Source organism: Mobula hypostoma, chromosome 6, assembly GCF_963921235.1.
Source record: "Mobula hypostoma chromosome 6, sMobHyp1.1, whole genome shotgun sequence".
Taxonomy (NCBI): Eukaryota; Metazoa; Chordata; class Chondrichthyes; order Myliobatiformes; family Myliobatidae; genus Mobula; species Mobula hypostoma.
Window position 1 is genome coordinate 50,011,625 of NC_086102.1, and position 19,756 is coordinate 50,031,380.

General features: G+C 40.6%; 1 protein-coding gene across 8 annotated transcripts in view; it reads left to right on the top strand.

Moving 5' to 3' along the window:
* bcor (BCL6 corepressor) overlaps positions 1-19,756 on the top strand; it is a 299,088-nt gene that overhangs the window by 196,121 nt on the left and 83,211 nt on the right. Inside the window, exon 1 of one of the 8 annotated variants that reach the window (XM_063050812.1) lies at positions 17,083-18,058. The exons of the other annotated variants lie outside the window; for them this stretch is intronic. The gene's annotated coding sequence lies outside the window, so the exon portion shown is untranslated. Of the gene's footprint in view, positions 1-17,082; positions 18,059-19,756 lie in introns of those variants that run through there. 8 annotated transcript variants of the gene reach the window in all.

The window sequence follows — 19,756 nt, forward strand, 5'->3', positions numbered from 1 at the left end:
AAAAAAAGGCCTCTAATAAGTCTGCTTTGCCACTTAATAAGATCAGGAGTGATATTGTGGTAACTACATCTCAACAGTCCATCTACTCATGGTATGTTTTTACTCCAATGCATATCAGGAATCTACTGCATCCATGCCTGTCTTAAAAGTGTGAGAATTCTGCTCTCACCACCCTTTGAGGAAGTAGTTTCCAAAAGATTCTGGACTCTCTGACAGAGAAAAATAAATTGGATAATCTCCATCTTGAGTGGCAATTAATAGAGTTAGTAGCACAGCAAGCAGAATTGGTACTGCCTTTTGGAGTTACAGCATTTTCCCCATTAACGTGGGTTTCCTGTGGATGTTCATGTTTCTTTCTACATCCTAATGCTGTATCGGCTGGTAAATCAACTTAAAAGCTGTAAATTTCTTTTAGAATGTGGAGAAGTGATAGAATTATGTATGTATGTGGAGGAGGGTGTTAATACAAATCTAGGGAGAATTAAATTGGAGTAGTGTATCATTGGTGTAAATAGGTATTTGATGGTCAGTGGGCTGGAGGTCCTATTTCTGTGACTTCAGTGGGTGTTATCTTATTTTTAAGCCCTGTATCCTTGCAGAAAATTATTCCATAAGAGGAAACATCCTCTCCACTTTCATGTTTCATGATATAATACAGTTCAAGCAAGACCTGTCTCCTAAATTACTGCAGAAACAAGACTAGTGCACCCATCCATTCTAATATATAAGTATTTGAATAGACGTGAATAAGGATAGTCAACATTGCTTTGTGCATGGTAGGTAGTGTCTAACCTATCTTACTGAGCTTACCAGAACATTGGTAAAGGAAACACACTGGATTTTGCCTACATGGACTTTAGCAAGGCCTTCAAAAAGGAGACTGGTGCATAAGGTTCATTTGCTGGGCATTCAGGATGAAGTAGTAAATTGGATTCAGCGTTGGTTTAGTGGAAGAAGCCAGAGAATGGTGGTAGATGGTTGCCTCAGTGACTAATAGTGTGCCCCAGGGACTGGTGCTGGGTTTGTTGTTGTTTCTCATCTACATTAATTATTTGGATGATAATGTGGCAAACTGGACCAGCAAATTTGCAGATGGTACCAATACTGGAGCATAATGGACAGTAAGGAAGGATATCAGACCTTGCAGCAGAATCTGGACCAGCTGGAAAAATAAGCTGAGAAATGGCAGATGGAATTTAATGCAGACAAGTGTAAGGTGCTGCATTTTGGGAAGACAAACTAGGGTGGGACTTGAACGGTGAGTGGTAGGGCACTTAGAAGCCTGAGAGAACGGAGGGATCGGGGAATACAGATCCATAATTACTTGTAAGTTGTGTTACAAGCAGATCGGATCATAAAGAGAGCTTTTGGTACATTGGCCTTCATAAATAAAAATATTGAATGCAGGAGTTGGGATGTTCTGTTGAAGTTGTACAAGACATTGATTAGGCCAATTCTGGAGTATTGTATGCAATTATGGTCACCTACCAACAACAAAGATAACAGTAAGATTGAAGGTATCATTAAGGGCTGAGTAGGTTAGGACATCATTCCCTGGAACATGAGAGGAGGTTTGATAGAGGTATACACAATTATGATGGGTGTAGATAGGGAAGCAGGTTTTTTCCACTGAGGAAGGGTGAGACTAGAACTAGAAGTCATAAGTTAAGGATGAAGGGTGAAATATTTAAGGGGAAATTGAGGAGAAACTTCCTCATTCAGAGGGTGTTATGAGTGTGGGATGATCAGCTAGCAGAAGTGGTGGATGTGGGTTTGATTACCACGTTGAAGAGAAGTTTGGATATGTGCATAGATGAAAGTGGCATGGAGGGCTATGGTCCAGGTGCAGATCGATGGAACTAGGTACAGTAACAGTTTGGTGTGGACTAGATTGGCTGAAAGAGCTGTTTTCTTTTTGGCTGTAGTTCTTTTATGACTCTGTGAGTCTACCTTGCCTCATATGGCAAACTGCTCATTCAAGATGCTGGTTTAGTAAATGTTCTTTCAACTACTTCCAACCTTGTTACATCCGTCCTTTGATGAGAAGACCAATACTGTACACTATTCTAGATGTCTTCTCAATCCCCCAAAATCATAATCCATCCTTTTACATTCAATTAAAAAATGCTAGATATCCTAATCACTTGCTCACACTCACACTTGCCCTTTGGAGTTGTATGGCATTGCTTATGGATTCTGCAACCTGTCAACAGCAGAAGATTGTGAATTTAATTATTATAATCCTTATTATTCCTCTAGAAGATGTACATTTAATTAAATATTGTTCTATTTATAGAAACATTGGATATGAATTAAAATGTTTCAGACTAATACTTGTCTTGCAATCTTGACTGTAGCAAATTATGGGAAGTTTGGAATGCAGGTTGTTGTTCTCGGATGTTAACTTTGGGACAGATATTTGCACAGCAGCACTTCCTCATGTATGGGCACGTGTTGCCAGCAGACACAAAATTGTTCAGTTGTAGCCCTGTTGAATTTGAAAGCAGATTAAATTTATTGGAGGCCTCAAGACACAAAGGCAATGGAGAATCTGAATGTAGATCGACGTTGTCCTGATTTGTTTCATTTACTTTTTAGTGCTAAATAGATTGAGTAATTGCAAATGTTAGTGATGCACATCCACTGAATTTAACATCCGTTGCAAAATACATTATTGAAATTTCATGTGTATCCACTTAATTTATGGTCATGTGGCATAGGTTATGTTTTTTTTCAAATGAAAGCAATTAATTCACTTTTAAATGCAATATAAATTTTCCTATTCTTCTTTGCAAGCTTGTCATTATTTGAAAATTTCTGATTCTGGATCATGGCTTGATTAACTTGGACTTGTCCAATAGATATGCCAGATTAATAGTTTCTGATTCTAGTTTGAGAAGATATGTGGAAATGTAAAATGCAATTTCTTTCCTTCCTGGTTATTAAATTAAAAAAAGATGAAATTCCCTCTCTTTCTGTTACCCCTCTGTGATCTCCCCTGCCCACAGACTCTTCGACAATGTATTCACCCAGACTTGCTGCCATATCTTATAGCCAGTCCTCTTTCCCCTCCCCCCACGTTTTCTTTCATTCTGGTGTCGTTCCCTCTTCCTTTCCTGCCCTAAAGAGGGGTCTCGGTGTGAAACGTGGAGATTTTTTCATTTCCATAGATGCTACCTGGACTGTTGTGTTTGTTGCTCTGGATTTCCAGCATCTGTAGAATCTCTTGTGTTTATGATAAAAATCACTGCCTGGAAAGGCTTTTGTGAGCATACTAATTCCTCACTACGCTCAAAATGCTCAAATTGATTACGTAGGGTTCAAATTTTCTTCCACCTTGGATATTGACGCAGCTGAGTTGTGGTGCGAAAATAACGCACATTTTGACCATTTGCTGAAATTATCCATTTTTTTCAGGTTGTATTGAGAGTGGAATGGCTAAGCTCTTTGCGCAACTTCTTTAAATTTTTACGATTACACATCCAGAATCTGTTCTCACTTTTGCATGGAACGTCTGCGTTGCCTTCGAATCAGCAGCTCTTCGCCTATGTGGCCTCTTACAGGGCCTTCTGAATGCATGGAGCCATTTAATCATGAGACTGTATGATTATATATTTACTTGCGCCGGCCTTGCATGTTGCCTCTTTATATCGGCGGGCAAGCGCAGTAAATGCACCAGACACCAATTTCACAATCAACACATCCTGTTAAAAGATCGAGCATCCCTCCCAACTGTGTTTACAATAAACTAAAAGGTTATTACGCCCAAAGAAAGCGCATGGAATGAGGCAGGCAGTAAGTGGGCGAGATCAGATTTCAGGCTCGGCTCCCAGAGGAGAAGTCAGGGTTTGATTGAAGCGCACTCCGCTCCTGCCTCCCCTGGGAGACCAGCCCTGAAACCTGAGATCGCGAGCCGTTTAAAAAAAACCTTTGTGAAAAAGGGACGAGAAGGCACGGATCGCTGAGCTCTTTGGAGGGTACTGGCTGCCTGTGCCTCCGCTGTGAATATCGAGTTGTTCTTGCGGTGATTGACTGAGATAGCACATTTTAGGAACCACATAATACCGTTATCGTTTATGAAACGTGCCATGTTATTCTTTGACATATATACTCGACGTTCGTGTGTGTGTGGTTGTGTGTGTATGCGCGCAGCGGCTTAACTTTATCGGATAGATAGAATTAAGTCCAGACGGCGAACTTCGCTAACGGTATCCTTAATTTTTGAGTAGCATGAGACAATTGTATTACCTATCACAAATATAAATATGTTAGTTTTTTTAAGTTACAGCTATTTCAATGCAATACCCAGTATCCACGCGTACGGTGATCACTAGTTTGGTAATACATTGGGTTGAGATGATTGAGCCCATATAAACCCTGATTATTTCAATGCACCTTTTTGTTAAAATGCAATTCAAATTATTTACACAAAGCACTCAAAACGTGCAGGGAATAAATTATTTATTTGCTCTCTGAACACCAATCGTGAAAAAAAGCAGGAACGTAAAACAGACACTGTGACAACTGAGGATTTTCTTGTTGCCTAACGACACATTTTAAACAGATGTGTTATGAAAAGTGGAAGATTAAAATGAGTTTACAAAGGAGGACGTGTGAATCACGTGAGGCCGAATGAACATTTTCAGTTTTAATTACACAGGTGTTACAGGCGCCAGAAGACGGGTAAAATGAGTGCGTAGTTTATTGGTCGTCCGCAAGTAGATTTGTAACACTGATTTGAAATAATTAGGATGCTCTTGTAAAAGAAGAGGCCCTTGGTGACGCAGTCTCAATGCATTGGATGTAGTGGATTTCTGAAGCCAGTTCGGGCACATTCTTACATACACCATCATCACGCTCGGCCTAGATTTGAACGAGCTCGTGTTTTGTGATTTGCAGCCAGGCGGAGAAGATATGGGAACCAGATTTTAAACGTCTCGCACCAAGCCCTTAAATGGATGGCTATATTTAAAATAAAAGTAACCCTACACAACCGAGAATAAATTTCTAACAACTGAATTATACTTCTGTCAGTACTCCTTTGGTTTAATATTAATGCCCAAGAGATGTTCTATCATTGGTGTGGACGGTTTTTGACTGCAAGCCCATGCGGTATAAGTTAGAGAATAAACGCAGTTGGTTTGCTTTCCCCCCTCTGTTGCACAGGGTACACGTTGTAATATGAAAGGAATGGATGCCTGGCGCATTCTGAAGTGGTAGGTTTACTAATGTACTGAAGACAACACCACAATTTAAGAGCTGTGTATATTTTCGCTAACAAAGATTCTATCATGTCCAATGAAAGAAATTCCCTGTAATTTGATGTGATTAATCCTTCAGTTGGGTTTGATTGAAAAATACTGCGAGGAAATATGGGCCATGTTCATTCAAAGTCTTGTGCCTGTGCTTGAAATCAGCTTGTTTTTTCGCAAATTATACTTTTCTATATATAGGGTTGATTTCGTGATTAGAGAAAGCAGCTGCCGCTGTAGATTCTAAAGCAATAAGAACAATGATGTTGTTGTTGGGCGGATTCGTGGTCTTCATCTGGGGGAATGTGTAGTCTGGTTTTTACAGCGGTGATCCAGAGAGAGAGACGAGTGGAAATAATTTGACATCTGTTCCAGGAGACGGCCTTCAATGCCAGCTCCCGCACGTCTTTTTTTTAAAGAGGTAACGGCTCTGTTGCCAGTGTGTTCATCGGTGGTGGCGTTTAAAAGAAGCCCTGATTTTTTTTTTATTTATAAAATTACGTGGGTACGTGGAGTTGCTGATTAACCCTTTCAGATTATCCGTCTCTCCAAAAACGCCTCCCATCTGTTGACCTGAAATTCTCACTACATTTACCTTGTTACTAAAAAAAGTTGAAATATATCAGTTTTAGTTTCTACAATGCAGTTATCGTGTCTTGTTTTGGACAACCAAAAAAATAAGGAAATATTTCCAAGAGAAAGCGAAAGACAATGGATAACGCTAATGTTTACAATCTGAGGCAGACAGACGTAGTAATTCACTGCACTCACCAGTGGGAAGATTAGAACAAAAAGTTACCCTAATATTATTTCCTTAAACCTATTATATGTAAAGATAGACTGGAAATAATATGAACTGCGCATCAAAACGCTTCCACCGTGCCCATCTGAACGTGACGGGGCGCGTATTCTTCTCAATCCCAGTTACTAAATAAGAAGGTAAACTCTAGTCTGAACTGTCAAAATACCCGAAGTAAACACGAAGTCGTTAACCTGCCAATCTTGATCGTATTAATTCTAAGTGTAGTTTTGACAGTCCGTGTATTTAAAAAAAAGAATCACAAGAGTCTACAGATGGTGGATCTGTAGAAACAAACGAGAAGCTTGAGAGACAGCATCTGTGGAGGGAAATGGACAGTGGATGTTTCGCTGGAAACCCTTCATCCGGACTGAAATGTTAACTCGAAATGTTTGCCCATTTCCTTCCACAAATGTTGCCTGACCCGCTGAATTCCTCCAGCTTGTTTTTCTTTGCTGTTAAAAGTATGGTCACATTACAGTAAAACAATTTTTGTTAAACAACGTGTAATTTATTTATAGACGGTTCTCTTCTCAAGCGAAAAAAGATTGAAAGTGCTCTAATTAAACTTACAACATTCTGAAGAGGTTCATTAGAGGAGGCCCAGAGATATTCCACTTCTGGCAGAACTCCAGCATATAGAATAGAATAGAACTTTATTGTCATTGCTCAATCCAACGAATTTGCGGTATATGCAAACTAACCTAATAATTCAGGATGCTGGTGAAAATGTGGCACTTGCTACCACCTGAAGGGATTAAGGGGAATGGTATTGATACATTTAAGGGAAACTGGTACGGAGCATGACCATAAGGAGTAGAATTTTAGCAGGGTGAGGTGACTTGCTTAGAGTATGGGGAGGTTGGTTGCAGCATAAACATCGGCGTATAGACCATTTGAACCCAATGGCTTGTCTTGATGGTATGTTGTGATAATAGTTGTATTATTGGCTCTAGTCAGTCAGAACCAAGTTTATGCTGCTTGTCTGGAACTGCAGATCTGTTGGCCAGGAAGCTGATTTTCATTCATTAACGATTGAAAGTTTCAAAAACGTCTACGAGCTTTAGTACACCTCTGATCACTTTTATACCGAATTTACACTGCAGTGTTACTATAGTGCTGGTGACAAGTCGCGGAATTACTTTTCTTCCAAGGGGTTTCAAAGGCGTCTCTCCAGACTCGGTTAAAGTGGTGAAACAGATCGTAGGTTTCAAGTATCTATTTAACTCCCGCAACGTAACTCAATTTTCAGTGTTTTAAACAGAGAAACCCAAAATGGACACAGAATACGCGGGCGGCACCATACTGCCTTTATGTTTTTAAAAATCCCGCTTTGGGACTTGTGTAGTCCACAACTTCCTGAGTTAAGTGAAATTGTATAAAGAGGCCATTCAGCCCACCGTCGGTTGAGTGAAATAGCGCCAAAACTTGGAGCAGTTACGGGAGTTAATTGATTAAATCAATATCCTGATGGTAATCTTGAAATAACCGAAATACAAGCTGTTAACACCTGACATCTCTGGAGAGAAGTAAAGGGTTGGTTGCTGCCCCCCGTTAGTTAAGGGAGACAGAATAAGGAAAAATAAAGTACGTACTGCAGATGTTGGAATTCTCAGTAGAACAGAAACTAGTGGAAGCGTAGAAATCATCATGGAAATGGTTAACGCTTCAAACTATGACCTTTCATCGGGACATTGACCTGAAATGTTAACTCTCTACCCCCTCTCCACAGATGGTGCCCGAGCTGCTGTGGATTAACAGCATTTTCTATTTTTTTTGTCGGAATAAGGATCTGTGTTTGTCTCGATAAGGAGACTGGGGGAGGGGTGTTGGTTAATTAAGAACCGAAGTATAGGGTAATCATGTTATGCGCATTTTAGCTGTTCCAGCATTTGACTGAATACGACTGATTTTATTATCGAGATGGCAGAGGCGATTTTGTCCTCTTCAATCGGTACTGTTTTATATATCTGCACGATCTGCATGTCGTATTGATGGCTGGTAGCTTTGAAACTATTTGTCAAGCGGGCGGGGCTGTGTTTTGAGTCACTTGGTAAATTTTGTTAGGATCTTGTTGTATTGCTTCAGGTCAGTCAACTAAAAGAGGTTTCTTTCAGTTCCATTACAATTTCCGCTGACCAATTTCTGTCAACTTCGAGTCGCTGCTAACCCGAATCGGAAGTCTGTCGATCCACTAACTTTAACCAGAGTGCATTTTCTGTCCATACGACAGTTATTTCTCCCAGTTGTGTCGGAAAGCTGAGCTGCTGATTCCGCCAACGCTGTCGGGAAAGGAGAACCGGTTCCGCAGTTTAACCTGACTGCCATTTCGGCTAAAGCTAGTGGGAGACATTCATAGGAATAGTCACTTTGAGGTTTACTGGACCGGGAGATAAATAAAACCCAAGCTAGGTTTACAGCTCTCCCAGCAACACGGTTCTGGTGACTCCAGCTCATCCCTTTAAAGTTCCTCTCAACGAAGTCCGAAATCTAGTTGATTGATGTCCAATTGACATCGAGTATTTCATATTCCGTATTCTCCCAGAACAATCAGCTTTTTTTTTGTTCACCGCGTGTTAGTATTTTCTTCTTGATTAACTGAAAAAAATAAAGGGCTGTTAAATTTGTTTAAAAAGGAATATCGCTGGATACTCCTGGTGGAGTTCTGCAGACTACTCTCTGGTCCCCTCAGGGATTTCCGCTAATCGATCTTGCCGACTAAGCTGTTGCGTCGTCAAAGGGGAATACAGCTAGTTGCCTGCCTTCCACAATTATGCAAAAATCAACCATCCGCGATCAATATCTCCTAACGTCCCTTCGAATTTATCTTTGTTTTCAGGCGGTCTTGACTGGCATCTCCGTTTTTGAGCAACCAGCTTTTCATTGTGAATTTGATTATCCTGTTTAGAGGGGGTATGCAACACATTCAGCGAGAGCGCGAGGATCGCGATTATACTGTTGCGGTGAAGGGAGGGCAGCGCAACCGGAAAATGAACTCAGTCCCCATGGAGCCGAGCTTCGTTGTGTCTGGCGACTAGGAGCTGCTTCTAAAATGGCGCGGAGTCTGTGCGGAATGGAGAAAGTCCTGTAGTTAAAGTTAATCCCATCGCAGAGCGGTGCGAGACTGGTTGATAAATGAAATGTTAAGAAGCAATATCTGCAAATCCACACGCCCATGTCCACCTGGTTTATTGATCACAATGAATCCAGCCGGATTCTTGTTGACCGACGGAGTTTATTGCATGGCAGCCTCGCTGTCTTACATTCACTCCTCAGTGGCTAGAACGCAACAGCGTCCGTCTGTCCGGACGTTCGAGTTCTGGTTCCGCGTAGCATGCAAGAATTCCAAGTGACAAATTGAGTATTTTTTTTAAACACTGCTCTGTACCTTCCGTCTGTCAAAGCCTTCCGGTACAACTTTACACATCTGCAACTTTCTACTTCGCCTAGTGGCCAACGGAAAAATTGCCCCCCCCTTCTGAAATTGTAAATACGGACTTATATAAGTCTAGTTAACTGCGGATTGCCGCCATTTTAAAGTAGAAAGAATCAACGATTTCTGCGAGTAAATGTATAAGGCATTTACCGCAGAAAAGATCGGAAGAGAAGGCTGTTAAATGAGAAAAGACCCGGTCTCTTTTTCGTGCTAGAGCCCCTCTAACCAATTCGCTGGTGTAGATTTTCACCAGAGTTATCGGTCAGACACTGAAAGTGAAATTTCTCCAAGCGTTTCCCCTTTTATTCCAAACCGGCAATTTGATCCCGCCAACAGATTAGAACAAAGGTTACATGTGTTTACGGACCAGCCCTCAAGGTCATTTCTCAGTGGGCTGCACGTGATGTGTCCGGGCGCACTCCTCGTCCCTAAGTTATGTATCGCTTTCAGCTGTCAAACAGCCCCGAACTGGTTGCCTTGTGCAATAATTACTAGGGTTGGTCGGCAAGATAACTTGTCCTATAATAAATTCTAGCAAATTCCCCACGCGTAATCAGCCTGTTGTCTATCCAGAAAAAAAGGCACGGGAAGCAATGCACTACTAGATAATCTACACGGACTAGCCCGCGCATGGTTAGAAAAGTAACGCTGTTTAGATCGTTTTTGTTTAAATCACTAAACTATCAGAGTGATTTTTTAAACCAAGCACGGTGTTTCCCAGCAATACATTTTTTTTCACGTTACTTGTGCAACGTGACGTGCAACCTGGTCCCAAGAGTGAGTTAGGAATATGGTGCTGTGACTTGATTTAATTTACATTGTGTTAATTCCATTTGTGTTTAACGTGAACGTACTTTGGGGAAAAATAGACTCATTAACAGTAATGAATGACACGCTATCCTTTATTTCTGGATACCTGTCTATGTTATTAGTTTAAAGATACTATTAGACTTTTAAATTGGTGATTTGTTGTTTCCTCGTGTAAAATATATTTCTTGAATATGACTTTCCTATAAATAAGGTGACCTAGCCATCTGAACATAATGCAGCATCCCAAACAATCATGGATATTAAAAATCAAAAAGAACAGCTGATAGTAACACTTATGGAGAGGAATAAACAGTCAATGTTTTTGGTCAAGAGCCTTCACCAGAACTGGGAAAGGAGAAGAAGTCAGAATAAGAGAGTATTTTGGCTTCTTCCCCCTTCCTTCTCAGTCCTGATGAATGGCTTTGGCCTGAACCAGTGACTGTTTATTCCCTTCCACTGATGCTGCCTGACCTGCTGAGTTTTGCATGTTGCTCAAGATTTCCAGCATCTACATGTGTTTATAGGTTGTAACACTTTCTGTTCATAACATTTGATCTCTACTGAAGGGTATAAATGGGAAAGTTTGTTTTTGGAGTAAAAGCATAGCCTTTACAGAAATATTCTTAATATTATCCTACATGCTAACCTGCCTTTACCAAAATGACATAAGCCAGGAAGTGAAATAGGAAGGCATCTGTGTGGTCCTGTAAATAAAACTAATCAAGTTTTGACTAAATCCTTGATTACTCACCTTGGTGGTCAGATAAGTTAACTAGTGGGAAATTTTGCCAATGGTAGTCATTTTGCATTTTTCAATATCACTGCTTGATATATGTGATATAGCTGGTTCACAAATACATCATCAAAAAACATAATATGGATTGAGAGGTTTTGTAGTAATTAACTGGCTGGATGGGAGATTGATATGCTATAGTTAATATTATGTTTTTGAGCCAAGCTGATCACTTTTATGACTGAATAAATATAGATCTCTATGTTGCTGCTATATAAAGAAATTAGATAGATGAGTTAAATTCACTGAACAACTGGCTTAACAAAAAATATACTTTGACTTTTTCAACAAGCAGCTGTAAAAAGAATAAGACCCTGTGTCTCCCTCATTTTCCATTGAGCTGCTCATTTCCACTTGTGTCCTAAATCAGTTTAAATACCAGAATTCTGTGCTGCCTATCTTAATCATATCCCAGTTCCAATAATCTGTTCATGTCTGATTAAGTTTACCAATATATCATCAAATTATTGTAAGTAATCATAAAATTCCATTTATTAATGACTTTATGTCAACCAGTTCTTCAACACTTAGTAGTCAGTTTCATATATAGAATAATTTGCAAGGGGATCATTGCTGATTATAATCTCTTCCTGTTGTGTGAAGTCATGTGAGTGATGGAATAGGAGTAAAGACGTTATTTATACCCATATCACTTAATATCATCACCAAGAATTAGTCACACGCACACAAAATGCTGGAGGAACTCAGCAGGCCAGGCAGCATCAGTGGAAGATAGTAAACAGTGGATGTTTTGGCCCAAGACCCTTTATCAGGACTGGAGAAACAAAGATGATAACTTAGAGCAAGAAGATGAGGGGAAGGCAGGAAGAAGTACAAGGTGGTAGGTGATAAATGAAACCGGGAAGAGGGGAGGAACTGAAGTAAAGAGCTGAGGTTGGTTGGTGAAAGAGATAGAGGGCTGGAGAAGGGAGAACCTGACAGGAGAGGGTAGAGGAGTATGGAAGAAAGGGAAGGGGGAGGAGCACCAGGGGGAGGTAATGGGCAGGTAAGGAGATGAGAGATAGAAACAGGAATGGGAATGGTGAAGCGGGGTGGGTTGGTTGGCAGTTACTGGAAGTTCAAGAAATCTATGTTCATGCCATCAGGTTGGAGGCTACCCAGATGGAACACGAGGTGCTCCTCCAACCTGAGTGTCCACCATTGTCCCTGTACCTAAAAAGACCAAGGTAAGATGCCTGAACGACTGGCGTCCTGTCGCACTCGCCTCGATAATAAGCAAATGCTCAAGGATTACATCTGCAGCCTGCTACCACCCAAACTGGACCCCTACAATTCGCCTATTAACACAGTCGATCGACAGATGATGCAATAGCCACTGCTCTACATACCATCCATACACATCTGGAGAAGATGGATGCTTATGTGAGAATGCTTTCTTGGTCTACAGTTCAGCATTCAACACCATAGTTCCATCCAGGCTTAACAAGAAGCTCAGAGATCTCGGCCTTGACCCTGCCTTGTACAGCTGGAAGTCAGATCACCAGCAGGCTGCAGGCACAAAAGCGCTTCTTTCACCTCAGGTGGTTGAAGAAGTTTGATATGGGCCCCCAAATCCTAAGAACTTCCTACAGGGGCACAGTAAAGAGCATCCTGACTGGCTGCATCACTGCCTGGTATGGGAACTGTACCCTCCTTAATCGCAGAACTCTGTAGAGGGTGTTGCGGACAGCCCTGCGCATCTGTAGTCGTGAACTTCCCGTGGTTCAGGACTTTTACAAGGACAGGTGTGTAAAAAGGGCCCATAGGATCATTAGGGACCCAAGCCATCCCAACCACAATCTATTCCAGCTGCTACCATCTGGGAAGTGATATCGCAGCATAAAAGCCAGGACCAACAGGCTCCGGGACAGCTGCTTCCACCAGGCCATCAGACTGATGAACTCACGCTGATTTGAGTGTACTCTATATTACATTGACTGTTCTATTTATTATAAATTATTATAAATTACTATGATTGCACATTTAGATAGAGATATAACATAAAGATTTTTACTCATGTATGTGAGGGATGTAAGAAATAAAGTCAATTCAATTCATTGCAGCAGTAGAGGAGGCCATGGACTGACATGTTGGAATGGGAATGTGAAGAAGAACTGAAATGAGTGGCCACTGGGAGACCCTGCTTTTTCTGGTGGATGGAGTGTAGGTTCTCAGTGAAGCTGTGAGAATCAGTAGGTTGGTAAAAAATATCAGTAGATAAACTGTCTCCAGGGATAGAGACACAGAGATTGAGAAAAGGGAGGGAGGTGTCAGAAATGCAGCAGGTAAATTTGAGGGCAGGGTTGAAGTTGGGGGCAATGTTGATGAAGTCAACAAGCTCAGCATGGGTGCTGGAAGCAGCCCCAATGCAGTCGTTGATGCAGCATACAGAAAGTTGGGGAGAGTGGCTTGGGTTTCCAGCCTCTGCAGATTTTCTCCTCTTTGACCTAGAATCAGTTGCTGGAGTTACTTTATAAGGTACACACATTACTGCTCCATATTATATACACAGCACCTTAATACTAGTTACTAACATTTTTAAGTAACCCTGGTTGGTATGAAATCCAATAATTGTTTATATGTTCCATTGTTTTCTTTTGAACACAACATTTCTAAAGTTCTCTTTGTATTTAAGACATGCTGTCGAATTTCAGCACTATGAATTGCGTGCACGTGCGCGCACACACACACACACACACACGCACACGCGTACGTTTAAAATACTTAAGTGTCAGAAATTTGGAATTAAAACTTAACAATACCTGACCGATTAAAGTTTAATGTTGCCAAATAGTACAGAAAGTGTAAAATATATTTCATTTCAATTCTGATAGATGGCTGTCATTTTGATTGAAGCAAAAAGATTCCTTTTATTTTCCTCCTCTTCCTCTCCCTTCCTTGAAGTGAACACCTATATAATCTTTTGTGAATATGGATTATGATTACTCCATCTGCGGTGTATAATACGTTCATAAAATAACGCATCATTTGCAATATAGATTTCCCAATACTCAAAACAATACATGCACCTTTTCCACCTCTATGTAACTGTAAATGATGAATTGCAGTTTAAAAAATAGTAGTGTGTCGAAGGAAAAAACGATCTCTCTCATAAATGTTATCTCTGACAATGGATTACAGCTTTGCTTTGTGCTAATTAATGCTGTGAGTTAATCGGCGTCCAGCTAGTTTGCAGTGTAGCTGATCTCTTGGCTTTGAAAATCTGTTTTTCATGTTTTACTTTGTAATGTCGATTCATTCTGGAAATACTCCTTTTTATTTGGATTCCACTATTAACGTAGATCCTTTAACTTGTTATATTAAATTACTTCGCACAAGGGATAATTATAGTAGGAATGTTTACATGTTCAACAATAAAAATAAATGTAATAGAAGACATATAAAAATGGTGTTCTTATACTACGTGGTCCTATGACATTGCTATCCATTCCGAAAATGTCACCAACTATCAGGGCCATATAGGGGTGCATTTGCGTAGTAACTTTTGCATTTCTGCCAAGGTTTATGTATAACCATTAATGGTGACGCGAATTGGTAACCGTGACCTGACCTGACTGGAGCAAAACTGAGCGAGACTTCCTGGAGTGTAAATTCAGTGTGGTGTCAAATCAGTTGTCAAAATCTGATTCTTAGGCCTTCTTATTTGCAGACCTTCTGACACCTTTATGCTTGCCTGCAATTAATTTAAACGTTTAGACAATGGTGATGCAGCTGCCCACAAATTTAATTCCTCTAAGGGCCCTCTCGAGTAGCAAATTAAACACGCAGCCATTATCATTTGGATTTTACTCGCGTGAAATAGCAGTTGTATCCACGTACTTACAGAGAAGTGGTCGCGCGCATTTCCTGGGCCAGTTATAGAATTAAACGGTGACTTTTCTTAATAGCATCGCAGCTCACACATTTTGGCGTAAAGGAGATTGGGGTTCCTTACACAGTGTTTGAATTTGGCGCCACACCGGCTCAGTTTGTTACTGCACGGAGTGCACGTTCGCTCTACATATATACCTGTATGCGAAGTGTTCAGATTGTAATTCTATTCCACTTTCAAAATGTCTTCTTTCTGCTTTCAAACATTTATAGATTCAACTGTTATGTCACAATCACGCATCCAAGGATGCACGACATGTCTTTCCAAACGGGACACTTAAAACTATAGCCAAGCACTAACTCACTAATGTAAACAGAGATTGCCCGGCAAGAACCTGTTAGTATTTGTAATTCAGGTTCCAGTAAAGCGGGCCCAGGATTGTTAACTGTAAACGCACTTCCATCCCCAAATGATGTATCGACGTAGTAGTTGCGGAGAAAGTTTTACACAGTCCGAGCAGCCGGCCGTTGACCTCCCGAAAAGGTCAAGAGGCAGATTAATAATAAAACATGACATGACAATGGGTCCCGACTACATTTTTTACAGCTTAAAACATTCTTCATTTTGTGTAAATACACAACTACATCCATCCGTACATATGCTTATACCGCAGACACGGAGAGATCGCTCGTTTATTTACAAAACTGTCTTGCCAGCTGGTACCACTTACAAGTAGTGTCATGAGATCACATTACTTAACAGGGAGGCCCGTGTTATGTGCCTATTGCAGATTTAAAAAAAACACGTATAAGCAAGGATATAGATGTATACATAATTGACATGTATGGAGTACAGTACTAGCAGAATTTCTAAAATTTGGTTGAAGCAACATTGAAAATTTCTGACATAGTGGTCTTTTTACTTTCTGCTCTCCTACAGTACTTATGAGTTAGCAGACCCAGACGCCACACAGTGCGGTGTGCATAAAATTAAAACCTCTGGGGAGGGAGGAATACAGATGAAGTATCAAGAATCTCCCTAATCACTACTCCCTGTTGAATTATTCCTGGACTTCTATCTTCAATTTAAAAACATTGATAAACAATGCACTGTTTTAACTGAAACTTCAAAACGATGATCCGAGATGATAATGTCTGACCTATGTTTAAACAGCTGATCCAACTAGACGAAATGCAGGCCGTATTCAGATTTCTAGTGATGTAACCCTCAGATGAAGAAATTATAGGTGCCCATGGCAATGTTCTTGGTGATAATGCGATGTTAGTATTGCCTTTAATCACTGCGGACTGAGAAAAGTTGGAGCCAATCTCTCGCCTAGGGTCGACTAATTGTATTCACATTTTCAAATTAAAAATACCATTTTGAAATATAAAATATTGCTTTGCCACATTAATAAGTTAATACAACTATCCCAACGACATCACGAGCTGGTTATGTGGCTTATTTCACTCGGTATCAACATTATAATTTACCACCAGAGGGGGGAGTCGAGTTTAATCTGTACACGCACGAAAGGTGGGGGGGGGGGGCGGAGGTGACTGCTGACGCTGGAAAGGAATTGCAAAAAACGAAACACTAAACACCTATAAGCATCATTAACACTGGCTAGGTATATTTTAGTAATCTATCGTGCAGAATAATTTTCAATGAATATTAACAGTACGTTGTCAGACAAATGTAGCTGCCCTCCTCACTGAAATCCCTCACGCTATTATTTAAGAGGCGGCTCAGTGAAAGCCTGTAACTGTTGAAATAAAATTATTGCTGGTACCACAGGGTTTTGGGGCAACCGATTTCGTGGTTTCGGCAGTCCACTTAGATGAGATTGAAGTTAAAATTAAGATTGTTTGCTCAGATTCGAAGCGTGCTTTAAAAACTGCTGTCAATCTTATCATTCAGAATGTTAACATGTGAAAGAAAGCCAGTGTACTCGGTAGACTGTAGGTTGCTGTAATAACACGATTTCAGAATGAAGCTACAAGTTTTAAACGGGGAATGACGCACCTTTGACGTCTGAAATATCGAAGAGTCGCAGATTTAGGGCCAATAACCTTACATTGTAAGCAAGAAAACTTCTTTCAGTAAAACTGTAGATTTTATAGCGAATGTTAAGAGGAGTTTAACCGATGACGATTTTGGTGGTCTTAATGGTGCTCTGGGATAAGTAGTTTCCTGTGGTGTGAATTTCTGATGAGCTATATTTTTATGTTCAGTAAACTTCCAATAAGCAGGGTACTTAGTTGGGTCTTCATTTGTTTACGCAAGATTCATTGGGACAATCAATGGGTTGACTTTCTTGTTTATGGGTTTCCAGCAGGTAACGTGATCACTCCTCCCCAACCACCTCTCCCGCTTTCCTGCTCCCCGTCAAGGCTCTAGTACGGGAGATTTTTTTTTCTGGTTTATCTCGCTTCACATTTTTTCCCTCTGCTCTGGCTATTCCGACTTTTACCAGGTGCCGCTTTTCGCTTCTCGGAGTCCCTTTATTCCTTTTTTGCCGACATCTCCCCCCCCTTCCCTTTATTTCCTTCTCCCCTTTTCCTTCTCTTGCTTTGTCTTCTCTTCTCCGCCCTCGCGTCCACCCCCACATCCGTCTTGCCTCGCTGTTTAATTTCTCTTTCGACACCCTCGCCCTTCTGTCTCGTTTCTGTCTCCGCGTTCTTTATACCTCTTATCTCGATGTCTCTGTTTCTTTTCTCTGTCGCTTTCGGTGTCTAATTTTACCTCCTCTGGTCTCTGGAGGTACTACGCTACTGGCGAAAGCAGCGCTTTATCAGTAGACTCGAGTCGCCTATGCCAAATGCCCCGGGGGAGCAGCACGATCTCAGTTAATCCTAACTAGTTTGTACCCTGCGGAGATCAATGCGATAACCATCGTCATGTGTGTTTGGGCTGCACAGCTCTGCGAACCACGAAAAACGCGTTGACAAACATTCAGAAGGCGCCTGAGTGAGTGCAGATGTCATCGAATCAGAGCTCCAAATCTACTTTTACGACTTCTTAACACGATTTGCTGAAGAATTAACTCTCCGTCAGAGAAAAGGGAAATCGCGCGACTGGGAAACAAAGTCGCACTTTTAATTCTACGTAATGATTAGAACTCCCGACAGATTGGGTGCGTTTGATTGTTTTGTTTGTCGAATGATGCGTGTTCATGGTTTTCATTCAATCTGACCACTTTGCTAGCAGAAATGCATATTTTAATAAATCTTTGCCCTTTTAAAATGAAAGCCCCATGCGACTTTTACAGCATAATTACCAGAATACCCACCCTTGCCGTTTAAAGTAAAAAGTGCTCTCTATGGAACTTAAAGTCGGTCGCTGCAGATTCGTGGGTGATCGATTCGAAACCATTTTTATGTCACTGCCTGAGATGAATTTCTGCTATCCTGTATTTCTGCCTGAAGCAATATTGATCATAAGAGCACTTGAAGGCCTAAATGCAGTACATTTAAAACTTAAAATGTTGCACTGACTGACATCCAGAATTGTGTCTACAACATTTGAATTTCGTGTTTAGTTAATTAGAAATGCTTCCATTAAATGCACTAAACCTACCTGAACCAGTAAACACGCCATAAAGTGAAAAATGTACTTCAGTCTTTGATGGATAGTTTCTTGATTTAGAGACGTCTTATTCTATCCTAATGAATTTCATAGTGGTCAGAACTATAGTATTTTGCCCTGGTGCAAACAGACTCATCAGTTTGCAGCTGGTACACCCATTCTGTGCAAATATAAGGGCAATTTTCCAAGAATGTTTTGCAGTAATTTAGTGTTTTTTTAAAACAATAGTTTATAGTTTGACTATTCATAACAAATGTTTTTAAAGAATGAAACTGAAAAGAATAAGGAAAATTGTAATATTTGGCTCGAGACCCCATTCAACAGATCAGCCTGAGAAACACCTGAAAACTATTGTTTCCACTCTTCACACACCCCACCCCACCCCACCCCCATCCCCATCTTGTTACCCTGTTCTGAAAGATGCTGTTAACCTATAATCATCCTCACTGCACACAATAACATTACCTTCATAATGGGCTCCTTATGTCAGTGTTAACTGTATTGCCTGTTTGATACAGCTTCAGTTCAGGATTTCATACACTTTTGAAAATGAAATTACTGATTAGGGATTCTCGTCTGCACCACAGAAAGAACCAGTACATCAGATATGACCAGCAGTAGGGATAGCTAACCTAAAGCAATAACAAAGTTTATCAAAATGGTTGAGTCAGCCCCATAAACATAACTCTGAAAAATTCCCTGAGCGTAAAATATGACAATGAAAGTTAATAGGGTGCAGGCTTGTCATAACTTAAGTCAGAGCTCCATACCAAATGTTCAATAAACTTCTTGTAAGATTTTGGCAAAAAAAAACATAGAAATAAACTCATGATGTCCTGGTATATATTTGATTTTTATGATTATTTATGCTGCAGTTTTTCAAACTGTTGATAATTGTTTTGAAATTCCTTGCATGGGTGATTCTGTGACATGGGGGAATGCTTAACTTCCCAGCGTTTGCAGATCCACTGCCTTTCCCATTCTCCTCATCCCCAGTTCACAGGAGGCTTTCAACTTATCTGCCTTCAGTTCAAGATGACACCTTTCTACCCACCACCTCTTTGTGCAGTTAAACCTCACACTTTATTTTCCTTTCAGTTAGACTTATCTCCCAAATTTTGTTTCCACACTCCTCTTCACCTGCATTTCTTGTTCCACAGATTATTGGTCTGGGTGACCAGGAATGTTTCCCCAAGCAATATTTCACACAATTAGTTTGTAAAATCAGGAATACGAGCCCTGCAAA